This window comes from Megascapheus bottae, chromosome 30 (assembly GCF_031878675.1).
Source record: "Megascapheus bottae isolate mThoBot1 chromosome 30, mThoBot2.hap1, whole genome shotgun sequence".
In the NCBI taxonomy this organism is placed as follows: Eukaryota; Metazoa; Chordata; class Mammalia; order Rodentia; family Geomyidae; genus Megascapheus; species Megascapheus bottae.
This window is the reverse complement of record NC_143538.1, coordinates 4,658,259-4,681,643: the sequence shown is the minus strand read 5'-3', so window position 1 is coordinate 4,681,643 and position 23,385 is coordinate 4,658,259. Positions and strand designations below refer to the sequence as shown.

The window sequence follows — 23,385 nt, the reverse complement described above, 5'->3', positions numbered from 1 at the left end:
TTCCACATTAGGGTATAGCCCAAAGGCTTTTATGAGAGACAGCCCTGTGATTTTGACTTTCCCAGCCTCCATTGCCATCGTTTATAAAATAGTCACTCTACAATAAAATGGACTATGGCAGAAAAATAAATAATACGATTCAATTGCTGTATTTCTTTTTAATATGAAAAAGATCTGGGGATATAGCTTAGTGGTAGAGTGCTTGCCTAGCATACCAAGGCCCTAAGTCCATCCCTGGGATCAAAGAAAGAAGGAAAGAATGAAAGAGAGAGAAAGAGAAAAAGAGGTATAGAAAGAAAGAAAGAAAAGGAGAAAGACAAGAAAGAAAGAAGAGAGAGAAAGAGATGGGAAAAAATGATGGAAAGAAGGGAGGGAAGGAAAGAGAGAAAATGGAAAGGGAGGGCTTAAGAAACAGAGTGGCTTGGCCTATGTGGCTCATACCTGTAATCCTAGCAACTCAGGAGGCTGAGAGCTGAGGATCATGGTTCAAAGCCATCCCAAGCAGGAAAGTCTGTGAAACTCTTATCTCCAATTAACTACCAAAAAGCAAGAAGGAGAACTGTGGCTCAACTGGTAGAGGGCTAGCCTTGAGCAAAAAAGTTCAGGGACAGTGCTCAGGCTCTGAGTGTCTTAACTGAGACCATCCCCAAAACAAAAGAAAAGAAAAAAGGAAGAGCGAAAGAGAGCAGTCAAAGGTAAGATCCACATAAATCTTGGAAACAAGATGGACACAGGACAAGGTGATAAGAGCAGCTGATCTGGGAAGTGGACAAGGAGTCCTTGTGAGTTTGTTTCCTTTGTTTGTTCCTAAGTATAGTTGAATTGCAGATTTTATTTTAATGCATTTTCATTAAGTTTCAGTGGGGTTAGAAAATGTGACCACCCTGTTAGGATGCTTGTAAGATAGGACCCATTCATGCCTTGTCTGTTTGGCTTTCAGATATTTTACCAGGCATTCCCACAGATCCATTTACTGCAATGCAATTAGACAACAGTTTATTTTAATGCAATTTGACAGTAGTTTATTTACTTCAAAACTCTTGAGGATTCAGGTGCCTCCAAGAAGCTGGAAGGATCTAATTTGAAGCTGCCCATCTGAGGAGCCTCCTTGCAGTACACCAGTAGTCCTTAAAAAATAAAAATAAATAAAAATCCCAGGTCTCAGAGCCGGGAGTTTGGCCTAGTGGTTAAAGTGCTTGCCTAGCATGCATGAAGACCCGGGTTTGATTCCTCGGTACCACATACATAGAAAAAGCCGGAAGTGGTGCTGAGGCTCAAGTGGTAGAGCTCTAGCCTTGAGAAAGTCCACGGACAGTGCTCAGGCCCTGAGCTCAAGCCCAGGACTGGCAAAAAAAAAAAAAAAAAAAAAAATCTGGGTCTCAGTATATAGCCTCTGCTGTCTGATATGGAATCCTCTTTTGGATTTATACATCCTGCTTTCATCAAATTGCCCTCCTCCATCTAGGAACTGACCCAAGGGTGGACACGGCAAAGTCAAAAGCAGTAGAAGGGGCTTTACTTCAGACCCATGTCATCCTGGACAAGCAAAACCACAGGGTCCCCTATGTGCTGACTTCTTTCTCAGGACTCAGATGTCTCCAGGCCACCTATACTTCCTGTTGTAGCAAGGACTGTAAATCTTAGGAGAGCCTAAACCTCCCACATCTCACACACACACACACACACACACACACACACACACACACACACACACACACATATATATGTATGTATTGCAATTCTCCCTGGGCTGAGAGCATAGCTCAAGTGGTAGAACACTTGCTTTGTATGTACAAAGTCCTAGGTTCAATCTTTAGTACCACAAAGTAAAACACAAGTTTCATAAACAATATTTAGCACCCTGGTTATTTTACATTCTATTTTTTTCTTTGCTGCGGTTTGAAATTTTTACTTTATTGTTACTACAGAGGTGATGTACAGATGGATTACAATTACGTGAGTCAGGTAATGAGTACATTTCATTTTGTGCAGTGTCTTCTGTTCCCTCCTTCTCTCCCAGTCCCTCCCTCCCGTCTCCACCCACGAGTTGTATAGTTAGTTCATTTTCATCAGTATCCAGAGCTCTATTGCTGCATTTTTTCACCATTTTCCCCTAGAGTTCTGTACCTTCCCCCTAACCTTCCTGAAGATAAACACCCAAATATACCATACCTGAGGTAAAGGACACAGAATCATAAAAAACTAAAAACTAAAAAAGAGTCCTTTGTTTTCATATCTTGGAGTTCATTTCAGTATGTATATTATTTTATATAAATATGCAAAGGCATCCAGGCATTGCACCTTTGTGCTTCTCTCCTAAGAACAATCTCTTTTGGTCTCCCTGTTTATGAGTAGCTAGAATTCCTGTACTATTTGTCATATCCCAGTGCATTTTAGATCTAACTTGGGCATAGCAAAGAGAACATGAGCCCTCTGAGTTGTTTTCATTTTTTAAAACGTTTATACCCATTCACAACTCAATCGATTTTTAAGACCAATATGTTAGACCAGCAGTTTGAAATATTCAAGGATTTTTTTTTTTTGAAGAGAATACCTCTATTAGCCACAAGTAAACATACTGCAGAAGAAGCCAGGTCCCGGGAGTTTGGCCTAGTGGTAGAGTGCTTGCCTAGCATGCACGAAGACCCGGGCTCGATTCCTCGGTATCCCACATACATAGCAAAAAGCCAGAAGTGGTGCTGAAGCTCAAGTGGTAGAGTGCTAGCCCTGAGAAAGTCCAAGGACAGTGCTCAAGCCCTGAGCCCAAGCCCAGGACTGGCAAAAAAAAAAAGAAGAAGAAGAAGAACAAGCCAGGTTGACAGGCAAGTCCTGGATCATCTCTCTGATCCTCCTTGGTGAGAGATACTCGGTCACCACAAAGTCAGCCAGGCTGTCCTACCACAAACAAGACCCCTGTGATTTCAAGATCACAGTAATATGAATTATTGAGGGCTTTCTATCTGCCAGGCATTGTTCTAAGCACTTTATACCAATTAACACATTCAGTCCTTATAGCACCACAGGGCCATCCACAGTATTATTAATCCCTGATGTTCAGTTTGGGAGCCTATCTTCCAGAAAGAAGCTATTAAGTTTGGTTCTAAGCATCAAAAACACCATCAGATTGGCTCCCATTCCCCCAATACTTAAACCACCACACCTACTTCCTCCATAGAATATCCCTGGACTTTGCACTACGAGGTCACCTTGCCACCTTTCCTAAGAATGGTGGTCAGCAGCTTGGGATTGAATTCTATGCAGAGCTTAAGGGACAATTTTGGCATACTTACCAACCCAGATAGTCATTCTAGCAGATCCATACCCAACAGAGCCTTTCAACACAATTGCTGCCTGAGCATATCTCTGAAACTGTCCTGTTACTTAGGAATTTTTTTTTATTTTCATTGGTTGTTATTTGTGCTTTGGTGTCATTAAAAAAAGAAAGAGAAACCACAACAAAAGCCTGCCATAGCTGAGGCTATGGATAAAGGTCTTTCACACATATGAAGAGAATGTTGTATATGATGTAAAATAGGATTTCAGTTCATTATTTTGCACGAGGATTGTCAGTTTTCCTCACCATAACTCCTTTCTCCTCGTTGAATGACCACAGCTGCCTTGGAAACCAATTGACCATAAATAACACAGTTTATGTCTAGACACTGCTCTGTTCATGGATCTGTATGTCTAGCCTTAGACGAGCACCACATTGGTTTTAATTATATTTTGAAATCAAGAAGGGTGACTCCTCCAATGTTTATTTACTTTCAACTATGTTTTCCTTTTCATAAGTATGACATCTTTGGATAAACTTATTTCTAGGTTTTTACATTTTTTTAATTTAATAGACTTTTGAGGACTGTGGTATTTTCAGCAGAAAATAGAGATTCTGTATAACTCATTTTGCTTTGGCATTGTTATACATGGAATTATTATCTGAATTTCCAGATTGTTTTTTTTTTAATTACTTATTTTATTTTATTGTAAGGGTGCTGCACTGAGGGGTTACAGTTACATAAGTAAGGTAATGAGTACATTTCTTGGTTTCAGGCCAGGTAGTGGAACTGTGGCTCAAAATGGTAGAGTGTTGGCCTTGAACCAAATAGATCAAAGACAGTGCCCAAGCAGCTGAGTTCAAGCTCCTGGACTACAAAGACTTTGTCTCAAGAAAAAACATAACAAAAACAACAAATCCAGCAAGCTCTATGAAGACCTCTGCCTACACCTTCCAGTCCTCTGATGTTCAGTATACCTCCCCTAGACCAGCACTGATCACCTCAGTTCTATCCTGGGATCCCTGGCACCTGACATTCCTACCCCGAGGGAGAGCCTCCGACCCCCTTGATACTCTGGTGATCTGAAGTCCCCTGTCCCTCGCTGCTCTCTAGGGTATTCTAGGCCACTTTAGGACACAAGGCAAGCTGTCCAGGACTTCAGCGCACCAAAGAACCCCTGTCTCAGGCCTCTCAAAGCTCTGCACATGCTGTTTTGGCCAGGTCTGCCCCTTTACTTTGCAGTGTGCCTGCTAGGAAGATAGGCAAATTTAACATGCAAATCAGGATTATTTTAGTGAGCTGGAAGACCTGTTTGAAATCTAGTTTGCAATGGTACACCTCCTGAGATGCTCAGACCTAGGGATGCGGTGGTAGATCCTGGCGTTTCAGTGGGTAGGGAGGGAAAGGGAGGAGGGGCCGGGTGCTCAGGGCCCCGCCCCGTTGCCTAGGTGACCTAGGAGGAGGGGGGTGGATGGATAAGTAACGGCTGTTTTTAGCTGCATCTCAAATCTTAATACCATCTAGTGGTACCTACTCAGGCCGCTTTGATCCCTGCAGGGAAGCCTGGGAGAGCTGCTGGAAAGGGTCTGGCAAGCTCAGGGGACTCTTCCCCGGTCTTTTACCCTTGTGCCTAGGGTCCTGCAGCCCCTGGAGAAACAGAATGTGGGGGCCCTGGGAAAGGGCTTGCAAAAAGTTTCCTGACCTAATGGTTTTCAAGCAGATTTGTAGCAACACATTCTTGTTTCAAAGGAAACTGTACCCAGAGCTCCAACAGACACGTAGGAAGATGTGCGTGCAACACACACACACACACACACACACACACACACACACACCATCCCCAGAATGGGGGTGGGGGGAGACAAAAACTTTGGTACGGGCCCAAATGCTACTTGTTGCTGGAAAGCACCTTCACCCTACAAGAGAAGGAAGCAGGCCTCCAGAATTACAGAGAGGAGAACTGGGTGTGGTTTCTTGGAAACTGGAATTTCCAGGTTTGGTGGACATCACCACTGCTCAGTTCGAGGAAACTGAGGCCCAGAGCAGCATTAGAGAGATCTATAAAGAAAATCAATTCGAGCTTTTTTTTTTTTTTTTTTGGCTAGCTCAAATGTACATCTTCGATGAAATTGGAAGGTGCCAGATGGCCCTGGTGGCAGAGCGCTGGGCTGGGAGTTTTATCCTGGTTACCAACAGCTACTGACCTTGGGAGATTTATTTTAAAGAGCCAAAGGGATCATCCCCTGTATGTAAGAGGTCCAGAAGGGTAATAGGATTAAGTGGTGCTTCAGAGTAATTTTTTTTATTGTTTCTAAATGTCAGGGCCTCTTTAGGGGAGGAGGAGGAAACACACTAGGCTATAAAGACTGAATTGAACAGAGGGGTTTTTTTAATGTTATTTTTCTTTCCCATTTTCTATGGCTAATTATAAAGTAACACAGACCCCTTTGAGAAAATGTGTTTAAAAAAGGGGGGAGGGAGAAAAAGAACAAAAATTAAAATCACCCAGCAGCAGCTCATTCATTGGAACACATCAACAGTGTTGTTTGTTTTTGGTCTTTTTCTGTTTTTCTTTGTCTAGAATATATTATAGTGTAATTTTCAAAAATAACTAAATACAGCTGGGTGCTGGTGGTTCACACTTGTAATCCTAGCTATTCAAGAGGCTGAGATCTGAGGATCACAGTTGAAAATTAGCCCGGGGCAGAAAAGACTCCAATTAGTCACTCAAAAACTGGAAGTGACACTGTGACTTGAGCACAGAAAGGCTCAGGGACAGCACCTAGGAACTGAGTTCAAGCCTGATAACCAGAATTAAAACTCCGCTCCACCCCCCCAAATTTGTGTTTATTCTTATTTCAATTAGTTTATCTCATCTTACAAAATTTCTCATTATTTATTTGCTTTGTCTTTCTATACCTCTGAAGACGTGTGTGTGTGTGTGTGTGTGTGTGTGTGTGTGTGTGTGTGTGTGTGTGTGTGTGTGTTTTGTTCTGGTCACCTTAGGTGTGACTTTCTTGTTTTGTCATCTCTATTCTCTTTGTCTGGAGGATCACACTGTATGTGCATTTGGCAATCAGAGATTGGAGAGAATTGCTCTGAGGGCTGCTTCTTGCCATGCAGCTTGTGCAGAGGAGAAGCAAAGCAACCACTGGAGCTCATGCATCTACCATTTTGGCAGGCAGGCCGGGCTGTGAGTGGGAACCCTGATGGCTGCTCTTCAGGGTTGGCTGTTTCTCCTGGGTTTTTAACAACCATTGAGTACACATATGTCCGGGTTATGGATATGCAGAATAATGGGGAAATGCAAGGTGAACAGCCCTGGCTGTTCTTGCCAGCTCCCTGGAGGACCACTGGACCACCCTGTTGATTTCCCTTGGGTGATCTTTTGTTTCCAGTTTTGTGTTATCATCTCTCCAGTGGAACACCATGCTTTGCTCCTTCCTTTTGTGTGTCTCATGTCAGCTTCTGCAGTGCTGTTTTCCTCTCTAATCCAATTCCATTTTCAGCTGCACAGAGCTTCTTCACACTTTGTGATCATAGAGAAAACTCTTATTAGTTCTTGAATACATAGCTTGTCCCCCCTCACTACACGCCCCGCCTCATCTTCTCCAAGGTTGCCATAAAATTTTGGTTTTCCATATATAGTGTGTGTTTTGGCCTAGTGGCTATAGCTCAGAGGTAGAGAGCACTTGCCTAACATGGAAAAGGTATTGAATTTTCAATCTACAACACTATGAGAAATAGTACATTTTCAGATCTGTGTGTGTGTGTGTGTGTGCGCGCGTGTGTGTGTGTGTCGGCTGACAGGATCGCAGGCCTAAAGGGAGTGAATGGCACTTGTATAGAAAAGGGTATATCTATTGTTCTAATCTTGTTCTAGACAGATCATTATCTACTAAACGTAACCCAAGTTTCCCTGGAGAAATGGCCAGTTTTTGGAAACATATACAGGCAGCTCACAGTAAGCCTGGAACATCTTATTGCATCAGGTCTTATAGAAGTGCCCCTCAAAATGATGAGATTGAGGACACGAAGCCAGTGTGAAAGGCATCTCACTGGACAAATATGGGATGGTCTGAGAATCAAAATAAATATTAAGCAAGGCATAGTGGTACAAGCCTATCATTTCAGTGCTCAGTATGCCAAGGCAAGAGGGTCAAGAATTCAAGGACAGCCCTGTCCCAATCTCCAGGGGGAAAAGAGAAATGAATAAATAAATAAATAAATAGGAGAAAAAGAAAAAGGTATTTCTTAGAGTACAGCTACAGCTAATAAGTGAGGAAGCATTGAAGAAATTAGAAAACTACCATTTGGCAACTACCCTTGTAAAAATTATTTCAAAACAGAATCTAAAACTAGAATGTGTGAATCATTCATGAGGTCCTGGATGCCATCCTAGCACCATAAAATAATTTAAAAAACACACTCTAAACCTAGCTACTTGGGAAGTTGAGATCTGAAAATTACAGTCTAAAGCCAGCCCAGACAGAAAAGGTCTAAATGAGAGACTATCTCCAATTAACCAGAAAAAAAAAAAATCCAGACTGGAAGTGTGGCTTTGAGTGCCAACACGAGCAGCAATAGCCAAACAAGAGGTCTTCAGTTCAAGCCCCAGTGCTGGCACAAATAAAATAATCAAAAAGTAAAAGAGTAAATGCATAGCCTCAAAACACCTTCCTGCAGGAGGCATATTATAAAGGGGGAAATAATATAAGTTTACATAAGCTTATAGTCGGCACCTCTATCGAAGAGTCAAAGTTAACCCCAAGAATTTGATAAGACACCGTATACCTCCTAATTTGATGTCACATTTGTGACCAATATGCCTAACCAGAATCGAATCATGAGGAAATGTGAATAGCAAATAAGGGAACAGTATACAAAATAACTGGTCCATGCTTTTCAAAAGAGCCAAGATCATGCTGATCTTGGTGATAAAATGTACACTTAACATGCTCAGGATCCAATTTGATCCCAGCATGTAGAAATAAAAAAGTACTAGAATCAGGAAAGAGAAGGACAAAGTGAAAAATTGTCCCATATTCAAAGACACTGAAGAGACATGAAATGAGCACAGCCCTACACTGTACCCTGGCTTAGCAGAACACACATTTGCCGGGCACTGATGGTTCATGTCTGCAATCCTAGCTATTCAAGAGGTTGCGATCTGAGGATTAAAGTTCGAAGCCAGCCTGGGCAGGAAAGTCTGTGAGACTCTTTTATCTCCAACTAGTCACCAGAAAACCAGAGGTGTTGCTATGGCTGAAAGTGGTAGAGTGCTAGGCTTGAGCTGGGTGCAGGGACAACACCCAGGCTCAGAGCTCAAGCCCTAGGATTGACCCCCCAAAAATATGTTTTTCCCTTTGATTATAAAGGGTATTTGGGGAACAGTGGTTAAATGTTTTTGTCTGTGGTTAAGTATTGGTATCATATTATTATCATATTCTGTGAGCAAGCTAGACCTGTGCACAGGCACATGGAGAGAACACCTGAATTCAGGAAGTCTGGCTTTTTGCCCTCACCGGCCTCTGCCTAACTGTGTGACATTATTCACTTTTTCCTCCTGGGGGGGTCTTGATCTGCCCATCTGTAGATTGGAGCTGTGGAAGTTGAAATAAAGAGACTGGGTCAATCAGATGCAATCTTGTCTTCACGGTAGAACTAAAGAAGTTCCACCCCCCACTCCCCCGGGAATGGGTATGTCTGAATTCCTAGAGGCAGAGGGGGGACTTGGATGATAGGTTACTGGTCCTGCCAGTCCTGTGCTTTGAACTCACAAGACTCTCAAGTTTCTTGTGACCCTGGCCCCTACCCTTGGCATTATTTAAATACAGAGCAGCTCAGGTGCCATTATGCTATGCCCCCTGTTCCTGTGTCTTTGGTTTCCTGGCTCTACTCCACCCACCATGGCATCCCACTTCAGCTCTCCATTGGAGTTGATCTGGTTTGTTGGTATTGTTTTCCTGCTCTTTTCTTGCCTCTCCTGTTCATATGGCTCAGTTTCTAACAGTGTTAAGTGTATTGGAGGGGCTGCAGGCCTTTGAGACGTGTTGGACCTCTCAAAATGTGGCTTCTTTGTCTCATCATTGAGTTCTCATACAACAAAGTGACCTCCAACACAATCTTCTTTCCTTTCTCCACATTCACCTTTCTGACAGTGCAACAGTTCTGGCAACCAAGAAGGCTGCCAGTCCTCAGAGGCCAGTGTGAAAGGAGAAAGCAGCTGTGAAATATGAAGGCTGGAATGGACTTTCTATCTTCCTGGTGGGCTGTGGAGTTTCAATAAAGGTATTTCCCTTGTCATAGCAATTCTGAGGTATTTCACTTACATCCACCTATAGACCAAAGGCCTGATTTGCACAGTATTCATGAATATAAAAGGGCAACCCCAGGCACAGCCTGAAGATTAACTGTCAAAAGATAAAGATGAGTCTATTTCCTATGGGTTATAGATTTGAAAATGCATAGAAAAGGGCTGGGGAATAATTCATAACTCGGCTTCCTACATCAGGGCTGATGGCACTTGCTTATAATCCCAGCTCTCAGGAAGCTGAGACAGAGAGGCTGTGTCTCAAACACACATACATGCACACATACACAGGCATAGACATACATACACACAGAAACACACACACACACACACACACACATACACACACACACACACACACACACACACACACTTCTTTTTAGAAAGAGTTCTAGAAGGACTTTTTCCCTCATTGGTGAAGTTCATGTTTTTCAAGAAAAATGTTTTCTTTGTATATGATTATATATACTCAATAATAAGTTTAAAAGTATAGATTATATCTAGCACTATACTGCTATAATTTTAGGGAATATCTTTGTGTGTGTGTGTGTGTGTGTGTGTGTTGACAGCAACACAGACCAGCAAAGGTTAAGACCATTTTTCAGAGAGGATAAAGGATTTCTGGCAACCTGAACCAGACTAGTACCAGAAAGAAGTTCAGATGATGAAGCGGGGGAGACTTTTGATTTTATACCAGTTGGTTATACATAACATAGGCATTAATCAGAGATATAAAATATCAGCAGGTCCAATATCAACCACTGATCAAGTGGGCAATTCCTTTTTAGTTTTGCAGAAATCGTGATGTCCTGTTACTATCTGTTCTGTGTTGGTATTTTAAAAAATTATTTGGGGACTGAAAATGTGGCTTAGGGGTAGAGCACTTGCCTAGCATGCATGAAGCCCTCAGTTTGATTCCTCAGAACCATATACACAGAAAAAGCTGGAAGGGGTGCTGTGGATCAAGTGGTAGAGTGCTAGCTTGAGCAAGAGACACCCTGAGTTTAAGCTCCAGAACTGGAAAAATAAACAAAAAAACAAATAAATCTGAGGATGTGGTTCCAAAACAGGAGGTTGCAGATGCCCCAAAGAGGAGACAATGTTACTAGACTGACATCAAACACACATCCTCCTGGCATGAGGAAGGGGTGCTCACCACAATTCTGCGAGGTTAAACTTCCCATAAAGTTCTCAAATCTGTGTAAGTTCCATTATTACTGGCCCACGAAGTAATCAAGGCTCAGAAGGAGCAATTTGCACACTGTTCCATAGTGGCATGACAGGATGTGAACCGGGTGCTTTCCCTCTTGTTGTTTTAAGTCACGCTTGCAACAGGCATTCACAGGCAGGGACAAAGCCCAATGGTCCAGCTCATACTTCAGCATACATAAGGCCCTGGTCTCAATCCTTAACTACTGCTCCCTCCACAAAAGAAATAGGCATATTTCGCTTGTTTTAGAGATAAGGAAAAGGTAGCTCACAAAGGCTGTTGTGTCCAAGGCACAGATGGAAAGGGGGAAAACAGGATTCAGGCCCAGGTTTCAAGACTCCAGCTTCGGGGGTTTAGGAAGGGCCTGTTGTAGTACCTCACTTTCCAGAAGGATACCCTCTCCATCTCTCTCCACCCCTCAACCCAGGTATCCCACTGCTTATCATATGGTCCTTTTGCCTATAGGCCCTCTCTACCTGAGCATCTGTAACTCCATTCTTGTTCTTTTGCTGCAGAATGTACCATGTATACTAAGCTGTGGCTCCTCTAACCTAGTTTACACCAGAGCATATAAAGGTAGGGAGTGAATTATATGATGGTAATTACCTGGAAATTACATGTGTATTGGTTTTTTTCACCAGCAGATACTACTATTTTTTTTAACTCTTTCATGTTCTATTCAGTGATAGGAGCCATACTGCCTCTATTCCAAATGGTCCCTCCAATTTCATGATTAGTAGATTTCTTTTTTTTTTTTTTTGCCAGTCCTGGGGTTTGAACACAGGGACTGGGCACTATCCTTGAGCTTTCTCAAGGCTAGCATTCTATCACTTGAGCCACAGCACCACTTCCAGCTTTTTCTATATATGTGATACCAAGGAATTGAACCTAGAGCTTTGTGCATACTGGGCAAGCACTCTACTACGAGGCCACACTCCTGGCCTGATAAATAAAAGTTTTCAAACACAGACATGACCCTCATGACCCTCCTTAGAGGGAGGAGGGAGGGTTTCACTCATTCCACACATCCACAGATACTTCACATCACCTCTAATAACAAAGCACTGAGCATCCCCTGACCCAATGAAGCATACTCCTGTCTTTGCCCCTGAACATTGAGAATGGAGTCCAATGGGAAAGGGGACTCCTGTGCCACTCACTAGATATTTTCCTATACCCTTCAATTATGTGCCTTGGTTCATCAAGGAGAGATCCTGTAATTAGAGTGGGGAAATGTTGCTATGAGCTTTCAAAGAGAAGCCTAAACTGGGTCAAAATATGGAATGAAGTAGGTCAGGAAGTAAAGGTCAGTGTTGGTTTCCAGCAACTTTGGGCTCCTTCTGTCATTTGTCACTGAAAGTCCACCATGGACACTCCATCCTATTGTAAGTATTGCTGCAGTTAAGATGGATGCACAGGGGTCAGGCATGTGGCTTAGTGGTAGAGGGCTTGCCTAGCATTCATGAAGCCCTGAGTTCAATTCCTCAGTACCACATACCCAGAAACAGCCAGAAATGGCACTGTGGCTCAAGTGATAGAGTGCTCAGGCCCGGAGTTCCAATGGAGGTGAACAGCCCCAGGTAGCTCGGTGAGTCAACAGCAGGTGTGGAATCAGAACTGAGATCTCCTCACTGCCTTCCAGCACACCTCCATCACCAAGGACAAGAAATGGTTTTACCCTGGTTATCACTTTGGCCCAAGTTGTGGTGACTATACAAGATGATATATGCTGGTAGCTTTCCTGGTTGTGAGAGAGGAGCCAGGTTGGTGAAAAGAGCACTATCACCATTGGGTCATATCTGCTAGGCTGTAGACAGTGAAAGGATGTGTGGGATGGGGGGTGGGGATTGGCACAGTGCCATACATGGGACCTGCAGTTGAACCCTCCCACTGCCACTGATAGAGTCACTTTTCTCATGACCTTCCTAACTTCTGCTGAAGTGATTCTGGGCATCTCCACTGCCCCCCTTTTTCTGATTTTTCTTGTGTACGTGGTACCGAGGGATGGAACCCAGGGCTCTGTGCACGCTAGGCAAGCACTCTACCACTAGGCCACACTCCTGGCCCTGGCTTCTCCCTTCTACTCACACTATAAGTACAATCTGAAAGTTGGGGTAAGGAGAGTATGAGCCCCTCCCCTCTGCCAGGTAGGAAATAGAGACAAGATGTCACACACAAAATGTCACTATCCCTAATCCAGACCTGAGGGGTTTCCAGGTTTTGACCATGTGTGTGCACCATTAGAAAAGCCAGCTTTAAAAGACGGAAAGAAGCTCTAGTGACATTTAAAACCTCAACACACCAAGGAAGACTCTTTCAAAATCAGAAGAGAGTTTTAAGAAAAGACCAAACCCCAAATGTTGCTAAGAATGTGCAATATTAACTCTGAGAAAGAAGCAGACCAACAAACTACAGGACAATTTAGAAACATTTGTCTTCCTTGTAGATTGGAAAGGCTAACAGAATCATAAAATCAAGAAATCAGAACCAGAAAATCAAGATGCATCCTTAATATTCACAAGGTCATGTGGCACACAAATCCCTACCTTAGTGTGGCTTGTTCTCCTCACGGCCTGAGTGTCATTCCAGACTGGAAATCATTGTGCTGCCCGAGGGGGTCACACTTTGGAATGAGATCAAGCCTCACCTTTGAAGGTTAGGTTTGCCTGAAAAATGAAAGCAGATTTGCAAGGCAGAGTAGAAAGATTTGCGAGGCAAATCTGTGAGGCAAAAGTAAGGAGGGAACTTTTCTTGGGAGAAATTTCAGGCTGGGCCACAGGGCTAGGGATTGGTAAGGCCCAGTAGAACTATATTGTGTGAGGACAACTGGAAAAAAAGTAGCCAGATTTTACTGGCTCACACCTGCAATCCCAACTACTCAGGAGACTGAGGTCTGAGGATTATGATTCAAAGCCAGCCCAGTAAGAAAGTATGTGAGACTCTTTAAGTGGAGCTGTGGCTGAAGTGGTTATAGCACTAGACTTGAGCAAAAAAAAAAGTTTCAAGGACAGTGTCTAGGCCCTGAGTTCAAACCCCAGGACCAGCATTAAGGAAAAAAGAAAGAAGGAAAACAAGCAAGCAAGCTGGGCATGGTGGCTCATGCCTGTAATCCTAGCTATTCAGGAGGCTGAGATCAGAGGATCAAGGTTCAAAGCCAGCTCGGGCACAAAAGGACTTGAGACTCTTATCTCCAATGAACCTCTGGAAAACGGGAAGTGGGGCTTGGCTCAAGGGTAGGGTGGTAGCCTTGAGCTGAAGAGCTCAGGGACAGCACCTAGGCTGAGTGCAAGCCCCATGACCTCCACACACAAAAAAGTATGCTTTTAAGATGAGGATGTATTGTTTGCCACAGGGACTAGGAAAATAACCTCTTTATCATTGACATCCCTTTGATCTTTCTTTAAAACATTAATATTAGGGGTAGGGGAGGGGGAAGGGAAATGGGGACCATGACATGTGAAAGGGTATCAATGTTTGGGAATTAAGGCACCATTTATCTGGCAAATATCATGTAACCCTTCTATTAATTACAATAAAAATATATTAAAAAAACATTAATATTAAATTTTGGTTTTGGTGGTACCAGGGTTTTGAACTCAAGCCTTGCTCTTTGCAAGGCAGATGCTCTCCTCAGATACTTCAGCCACATCCCAGCTTTTATGGTTTGCCACCTGTCATGACCAGAGGAAGAGCTGCAGCCCAAGCACAGGACTTACCTCCCCCAGGCGACTCCTTTGGTGTGGTCACTGGACACTGCTGACAACCGGTCGGCAGCCTCCTCAACAGCACTTGCCATGAGCAAAAGCAGCTCAGGGACAGTGAGTTCGAGCCCTGGCTAAAACACAAACAAACAAACAAAGGAACATTTTGTATATGCATGCAAGAATAAACTAGGATCAGTTTCTGATTGTAGGACAATAACTTGTCATGTTCCAAATAATACTTTAGGCCTATCAATTACATAAGAATTATTTTTACCATCCATAACTTCCATTTTGAATCCTCTGAGAGGGGGAAAAAGGAAAACCTCTTCCTATCTGGGTCTACCTAGAGTCAAGACTATTTCCTAATGGAGCTTGATCCCCATAGTGCTTTCAGTTTGAATGTGCATTAAGTCTGTGGCATAGTTATGCATTTTGAATTTCATCTTAAGTTGGACATGGCTCATTGCTATCACTTCCTATTACTTTTTTTTTTTTTCCATTTTCTCAGTCGTGTGGCTTGAACTCTGGGCCTGGACACCGTCCCTGAGCTCTTCAGCTCAAGGCTAGCATTTTACCACTTGGCGCCTCAGCACCACTTCCAGTTTTCCGGTGCTTCATTGGAAATAAAAGTTTCATGGATGTTCCTGCCCAGGCTGGCTTTGAACCGAGATCCTGAGATCTCAGCCTCCTTAGCAGCTGGGATGACAGGCATGAGCCCGGTGCCTGGCTCACTTCACATTTCAGCCATCCTCTTTCCTCTTTTATTATTTCTATAGATTGTGAGTTAGGATAATAAAGTTACCAAAAAAAAAAAAAGTGAAAGCCATTTGCAGCTCTGGGAAGCTGGCATTGAGCTGTCAGAGGCTGGCTGGGTGCCACCAAGAGAAGGAAATGTTCTACATTGCCACCCTCATGAGGATTCCTGAGACTTTCTTGCCAAAATGGTAGGAAAATAATGATGGTCTCGCCTGTGGAGCTATCTATCCTGTATGTTCCTATAGGTGGGGAGTCATTCAGTGAGGATTTTTACTATAAGTATCTGTCGAGTTTCTTCAAGATCTGCAACTTGAGCTTAGTGTGAACCCCTGGCATGAGATATTAATCACAGTGCAGAATTCAGGTGTCATTGTCAATAGCCTCAGTACTCGGTAAGTGAAGGTTTATTGTATATGGATCTCATTTGGGATAGCAAGTGAAAGTACAATTGAGACATTTTAAGCCTGTGACTAGATTTCTTTTAGAATGACGGATAGGGACCCTGGGAACCACTTATGAAAAGCCAATTGTTAATCACAATTCTCTTCTTATATTAACCCTGCTTTTGCGGTTGTTATTGTTGATTTGTGCCGTTCCTGGGGGCTATCTCTGAAGGTTTTTTCTTACTCTAAGCTAGTGCTCTAACACTAGAGCTCCAGCTCCACTTCTGGCTTTTTAATAATTAAGTAGAGATAAAGAGTCTCCTGAACTTTCCTGCTCAGGGGTGGCTTGGAACTGTGGTTCTCAGATCTCAGCCTTCTCAGTAGCTAGGATTACAAGCATCCACCACCAATGCCTAGCTGTCTGTATAAGTATGTGATTAAAAAAAATGGTGGAGGCATGAATCTATCTAGATAAAGAGGCAACTGAGCCAAATTTTTACATGTTTGTTTCAAGGTTGAGAAGATATGGCCATGACTTCATTCAGTCAGCTAATCACTAGTCATCAATGCTACTGTATACCCAGACCTGTGTCTAGAAGGGTGTAGAGCACAGGGTGACATAGGGTGCTTCCCATATAGATTCCAGCAAATCCAGGGAGAGGATCTAGTGAGAGGTAGCATGCAAGCTGGATTTTCAAAGTAACATTCTTCCTCCTCCCCCACTTCTTTCCTTCCTTCCTTCTTCTTTCTTACTTTCTTTCGAGGTACTTGGGTTTGAATTTAGGTCCTTGTATTTGCTCAGCAGGGACTCGACCACTTGAGCTTTGTACCTCCAGCCCTTGTTACGTTAGTTATTTTACAGATAGGGGTCTTGAATTTTTCTGGGGTCAGCTTAGACTAAGATCTCCCTATCTATGAACTCCTCAGTAACTGGGGATTACGGCTGTATGCTACAATGTTCAACTTGTTTGTTGAGATAGTCTCACTTTTCTCCCAGACTGACCTCAAACTACAATCTTTCCTATCTCTGCATCTTGAGTAGCTGGAATTACAGGCAAGTAATCCACACTAGTTGGAAGAGAGGCTTCTAATTGGCAGAGGAAGCAGGAAAGGATATTCTAGGAAGGAGAATAGCCCCAGAGGAAATACAAAGAGTAATCTGGAATGAGTGGCACATAAGACATAGAGAGAGACACAAAAGGCAGATTTCAATGGAGGGAGGGAGCTGAACAAATGCAGTCATATTCCATGTATATTATGTAAAAAATCAACTATGTTAACTTGAGGATAAGAATAAGAGAGGGCAAATGAAGGACAATGAAGGAAGAGGTGGCACTGACAAGAAGCATTATAACCTGACTGATGGAATTGTAGCCCCTTTGTACAACACCTTAATAACAACAGCAATAGTAATTAATAATAATAATAATGATGATGATGATGACTTGACAAAAAGGAGAAAAGAAGGCAGAATGCAGTCAAGTCCAGATGGCTCACAGGCAGGCAAAAAAATTCAGACAACCCAGGATGTAGTTTCGAGGTAGAGCAATTGCCCAACATGCAAGAAGTCCTAGCTTTGATTCTCAGCACAAAGAAAGAAAGAAAGAAGGAAAAGGGAAAGAAAGAGGGAGGGAAGAAAGAAAAAAAATAAGTGGAAGGAAGGAAAGAAGAAGGAAGGAAGGAAGGAATTCACACATTGTATCTGGGATGGTGGTTCACACCTATAATCCTAGCACTTGGGATTACGTCAAGAGGATCGTGAATTCAAGGCCACCTTAGGGTACAAAACAAAACCCTATTTCAAAAAAAGAAATAAGGGGCTGGGAGTTTGGCCTAGTGGTTAAAGTGCTTGCCTAGCATGCACGAAGACCCGGGTTCAATTCCTTGGTACCACATACATAGAAAAAAAGCCGGAAGTGGTGCTGAGGCTCAAGTGGTAGAGCTCTAGCCTTGAGAAAGTCCAAGGACAGTGCTCAGGCCCTGAGCTCAAGCCCAGGACTGACAAAAAAATAAAATAAAAATAAAAAATAAAATAAATTATAAAAAAAAAAAAAGAAATAAGGCCTGGCACCTCTGGTTTATGCCTGTAATCCTAGCTACTCAGTAGGCTGAGCTTTGAGGATAGAGGATAGGGCACTAAAGAACTTGAGACTCTTATCTCCAGTTAACCACTAGAAAACAGGAAGTGGGCTATGGCTCCAGGGGTAGGGTGGTAGCCTTGAGCTGAAGAGCTCAGGGACAACACCCAGGCCCGGGGGTAGGGTGGTAGCCTTGAGCTATACAGCTCAGGGACAGTGCCCATGCCCAGAGTTCAAGCCTCTTGACCCACAAAAACAAACAAACAAATTGGGCTGTGGAATAGAGATTGCCGATTCTTTCTGACTCTTCAGCTTAGAAGAGTCTTTTTGCAGGTTGCAACTGCTGACTGAGGCACACTGTGCCTGTGGCATTGACTCAAGCCATGTAATTTCACAAACACCCACACAATATTATAGGGGAAAAAATTTAAAGCAAAAAAAAAGGGGGGGAGGGGGTTCAGATAATTGCCATACGTGTTTCTGCAGCTCTATAAACACCTCCCTTGAAGAATTGGCTAATAGGATGCACAGTAGGAAATTGTTTATTCCCCAGAAGCTTTAAAAATGGGCCACTGCTTCTTATGAACCTGTAAACATGCCACAAAATTAAAGAGAATAAACTTTTTTCCCCAAAGTGCTGAGGATGGAATCTAGAACGTTATATATGCTAGACAAGTACTCTACACTGAGCTATATTCCCAGCCTCAAGGAACAACTTTCTAAAGATATAGGATGAGTAGACTTCTGTAAAAATAGAAATGTCTCTTAGCTTGGTTGTGCTAGCCCTGTGGCACAACCTCTGATACCATACTACCCTTGTTTTAGCAAGAGTGTCTCTATTTTAGTCAGTTAATATTTTGTTATTGTATAAGATGTTCTTTGACAAAATGGATGTCTGGTCTAAAAGGTAGGAAAACACTGGGTGAGATAGCTAACAAGACCCTTCTGAGCTGTAAAAGTCTAGAACTTTATCTATGATATGCCTGATTTATAAAAGGTACTAAAGACAATGAAGATTCAAAACCACAATTCTTACCCATGAGCCATTAAGCAGCATAAGACAGGTATGCTGTGTGCAGCTTATGGGAGAGACCGAATACATGTATACAATTAGTGATATTAAAATGGGGGAACTGGGCTGGGAATGTGGCTTAGTGGTAGAGTGCTTACCTCGCATGCATGAAGCCCTGGGTTCAATTCCTCAGGACCATACAAACAGAAAAAGCCAGAAGTGGTACTTGGCTCAAGTGACAGAGTACTAGCTTGAGCAAAAGAAGCTCTAGGAAAGCCAGTACCAATGGCTCATGCCTGTAGCTACTCAGGAAGATGAGATCTGAGGATCGTGGTTCAAAACCGGCCTGGGCACTAAAGTCCCCTAGAGTTCAAGCCCCATGACCTACAGAAGAAGAGGAAGAGGAAGAAGAAGAGGAAGAGGAAGAAGAAGAAGAAGAAGAAGAAGAAGAAGAAGAAGAAGAAGAAGAAGAAGAGGAAGAGGAAGAGGAAGAGGAAGAGGAAGAAGAAGAAGAAGAGCGGGAGGAACAGCAGGAGGAGGAAGAGGCTCAGAGACAGTGCCTAGGCCCTGAATTCAAGTGCCATGACTAGCAAAAAAGAAAATGAGGGAACAATTGGACACCAGTGGCTCATGCCTCCAGTCCTATCTTATCAGGAGGCTGAGATTTGAGGATCACGGTTCAATGCCAGCCTAGGGAAGAAAGGTCCCTGTAAGACTCTTATCTCCAACTAACCAGTCAAAGAGTGGAAGTGGAGCTGTGACTCAAAGTGGCAGAACACTCTCCTCGAGCAAAATAGCTCAGGGGCAGTGCCCAGGCCCTGAATCCTAGCCCCGGGACCAAAAATAAAATAAAGTAAAATAAAATAAAATAAGAGAATGAATCAAATGGAGTGAAGAGAATTGGGGAGTGTTTGGGGTTTGGATTTGTTGTTGTTGAAAAGGTGATATTTAAGCGAGGGTTAAATTATAACACAAGAGCTCGCAGGGTGGGGAAAGAGTAGGAGGTATTGGAAGAGAAACCAGCATGAACGTATTTGTAGAGGTCTCTGGAGGGAGCAGGCCAAGCTATGTTATGTTGATTAATGCTCAGTATGTTCCTGCAATGCCTAGGAAGATGGCTAGGAGCAGGCAAGAGAGATGCTGAGGGACAAGCTGCCCAGGCCACAGCTCTTTGGAGCATTTAGGGTGGGGTTTGCAAGCAAGTAACCAATTAACAGTTGAGTTGTTTAATCATTGACTGCTCCACACTCTCCTTCTATTATTTTGTAACTGGACAGGGTCAAGTGAAGGAGAAGGAGTGTTGATAAGACCACTGGAACCTTGAAGTAATGAAGTCATAACCTAAATAATCTGGCCACTGGGATCTGACCTGCCCAGACCAGGATTCTCCTTTTGCCCAGACAGATGCCTCAGGCTGGAAGAGTAGGAGGTGTTCAGCCAGTTGACCACTGTATTGAATGCTGGAGCTGCTTTCTGTGGAGAAGGAAGCCATCTAGGATCTAAATGCAGATTCCATTTTCTTGGTAGTAATTCTTGGGTTCCCACTGCACCATATTTGGGCCCAGATTTGCTGAACTGTATAATGGGGAAATTGTTATGGAGAAAAATGTGAAAGATGTTTGTATCTCAGCAATGACCAAGATGAACTTAAAGGGTATGCTCAAAACTTTTACACTTCCTGGGATGTCTATACAATTCTAGAAGAAAAACCAAGCAGGATGCTAACCATTATCTTGGAAAAATGGGTTCTTAAAGTCAATTCAATTTGATTTTAGAAAAACAGATAAAGTTGTGTGCCAGGTGCTCACATCTGTTAATGCTAGTTACTCAAGAGGCTGAGATATGAGGGTCAAAGTTCAAAGCTAGTCTGAGTAGAAAAGTCCTTAGGACTCTTATCCCCAATTAACCAGAAAAAAAATTACTGGAAGTAGAGATGATTCACATGGTACAGAGAGAGAGAGACAGAGACAGAGACAGAGACAGAGAGAGACAGAGACAAACAGAGAGAGACAGACAGACAGAGAGAGAGAGATTGAGAGGAGGAGGAGGAGGAGGAGAGGAAAGAGAGGAAAGAAGGAACGAAAAAGACAGATGATTTTTTTAAATATTCAAATGTTATAGAGCAAATAATCGCCACTATAATGGCTTTTCAGAGGGTATAAGACATGACCAGACCTGCAGTTTCAAAGATCATTTCAGCAGTGGATTGCTGATGTAATGAAGGAGAAACAAGCCAGGAGCCATCATGACAGTCCAGGAGAGGGCAAGCCAGCACAAGGACAGTAATCTGGAAGCAGAATGGACGCATCTCAGCAATCAACTAGAAAGCAAAGGGTTAGAGGGAACAGATAAAATGGTAGTAACACCACTGTCTTGCATCTTCACAGTGCAGTAGAACCACCTGGAAGTGTGTGTGTGTGTGTGTGTGTGTGTGTGTTTTGCTTCTTCACTCAAGATCCAGTTAAGACTGAACTGCTGCTGATGATACCCAGTTACAGGCGCTGTGGTAACCAAAGTGAGGAACAATGACACTAAGAGTTCAAACTTGGGACACGGAGTGATAGGGATGGCATTAAATGAGATGGGGAACAAATAGTTCTTTGTGGTTAGGGTGTAAAATAGGTGGAGAAAGAGGAGGAAGAGCAAGTTCAGGCGGAAAGTAATGAGTTCAGTTTGGGAAGTGCTAATGCAATTATAGTGTGGTGGGCTGGGAATGAGTGCTTGTCTAGTATGCATGAAGCACTCTCTACCACATAAACAGAAAAAGCCAGAGTGGCTCTGTGGCTCAAGTGGTAGAATGCTAGCCTTGAGCAAAAGAAGCTCAGGGACAGTGCTCTGGACCTGAGCACCATCCTTGGGTTTTCTCAAGGCTAGGCTCTACCACTTGAGCCATAATGTCACTTCCAGCTTTTTCTATGTGTGTGATACTGAGGAATCAAACCCGGGTCTTCTTGCCTGCTAGGCAAGCACTCCACCACTAGGCCAAACTCCAAGCCAGTATCTGTAGTTTTGATGGCCCATTGGAGGAGGGTGGGAGGAATGAGGGAGAAGGAGAGGAGAGGAGGAGAGGAGGAAGAGTTAGGGAAGGACAGGGGATATGGAGAAGGGAGGGAGACAGGCAGAGACAGGGAGCAGAGAGTTCCAGACAGTGCAGGTACCACCAGACCTCGACTCACTGCAGTGCTCTAGGTCCACGCAGAAATGGATAGTGTGAAATGTAGTATGATTTTGAACTAAGTTGTCCCATTTTTCTTTTCTTTTCTTTTTTTGCCAGTCCTGGGCTTGGGCTCAGAGCCTGAGCACTGTCCTTGGACTTTCTCAAGGCTAGAGCTCTACCACTTGAGCCTCAGCACCACTTCCGGCTTTTTTCTATGTATGTGGTACCGAGGAATCGAACCCGGGTCTTCATGCATGCTAGGCAAGCACTTTAACCACTAGGCCAAACTCCCGGCCTAGTTGTCCCATTTTTCACTATGAAATGTCTCTGCAGCTGGTAGGTCTCTGGCTATTGAATGATTGGTTTAGAGCTTGGCTGGCTTCTAAGTTCATTAACTTCTTATGGACAGGCCTGAGATAAGGAGATAAAAACACAAGTCTGTGGACTTGCACAAGTGCAAGAGCTGATACTAGGACCCTTCACAAGCTTCCCTTTCTTGACTGTGAGCAACTGAAGGTAGAACAGTCTAGAAACTAGACTCTAGGTGATCTTAGCCAGTAGCGGGGCTCTGGTATCTGAAGGCAGGATAGTCTAGAACCTAGACATCTGACTTTCCTGGGCTGGTATATTTCTGAAAGAAAAAAAATCTTGTAATGAATTTCCATGGCTTCTGAAACACTGAACATCCCTCACGCCTAAATCATGGCAAAGGTTAAGACTATATACTCAGTTATTAACTGGGGTAGGTGTGAGAATATCAGACTAGCAAGCACAAGGTCCTGTATTCAAACCACAGTATCACACACACACACAAAAAACCCAACCCACAGCACCACTTCTGGATTTTCCTGCTTATGAGGTACTGAGGAATCGAACCCGGGACTTCATGCATGCTAGGCAAGCACTCTACCACTAAGCTACATTCCCAATCCTCTCAAGAACTTTCTAAGGCATAATATAAAAGATAGAGAAGTATAGCCTGTTCAGGAGTTTATGACTTATTTTCGGGTAGCTGGTGACAGATATTCAAATAAAGATGTTTCACAACCAAATACAATGAGGTTATACTTAGAACTCCATTGAAAGTTGAGAATATCTATGCTCAAGATAATTTTAAGCTAGGCATAGTGGAATATTCCTGTCATCCCAGCTACTTGCAAAAGAGGCAGAGATAGGAGGATAGCAGCTCCAGGCCAGCCCAGACAAAAAAGTTATCAAGACCCCATCTTAACCAGCAAGCTAGTTCTGGTGGCTCATATCTGTCATTTCAGCTATGTGGGAGGTGTAAGTAAAAGGAATACAGTCAGGCTGCCCTACACGAAAAGTGCAAGAACATATCTGAAAAATTAGCTGAAACAGAAGAGACGTGTAGAATGCTAGAATGCCTGCCTACCAAGTGCAAGGCTGTAAATTCAAACCCCAGTACTGACAAAAATTAATTGATTGATTAATTAATTTTCATGTTTAAGTAGGAGGACTATAACCCTTGGCCCAGGC

The 23,385-nt window shown here is 43.2% G+C and overlaps 1 long non-coding RNA gene across 4 annotated transcripts in view; it reads right to left on the bottom strand.

The window, feature by feature from the left end:
* Positions 1-23,385, bottom strand: part of LOC150044167 (uncharacterized) — a 58,904-nt gene that overhangs the window by 31,397 nt on the left and 4,122 nt on the right. The window contains exons 2-5 of one of the 4 annotated variants that reach the window (XR_016533219.1): positions 14,515-14,629; positions 13,345-13,464; positions 8,801-8,878; positions 985-1,127 (exon numbers count right to left, since the gene is read on the bottom strand). This is a non-coding gene — a long non-coding RNA (uncharacterized LOC150044167). Of the gene's footprint in view, positions 1-984; positions 1,128-8,800; positions 8,879-13,344; positions 13,465-14,514; positions 14,630-23,385 lie in introns of those variants that run through there. The other 3 variants (XR_016533217.1, XR_016533220.1, XR_016533218.1) reach the window with 3 other exon arrangements.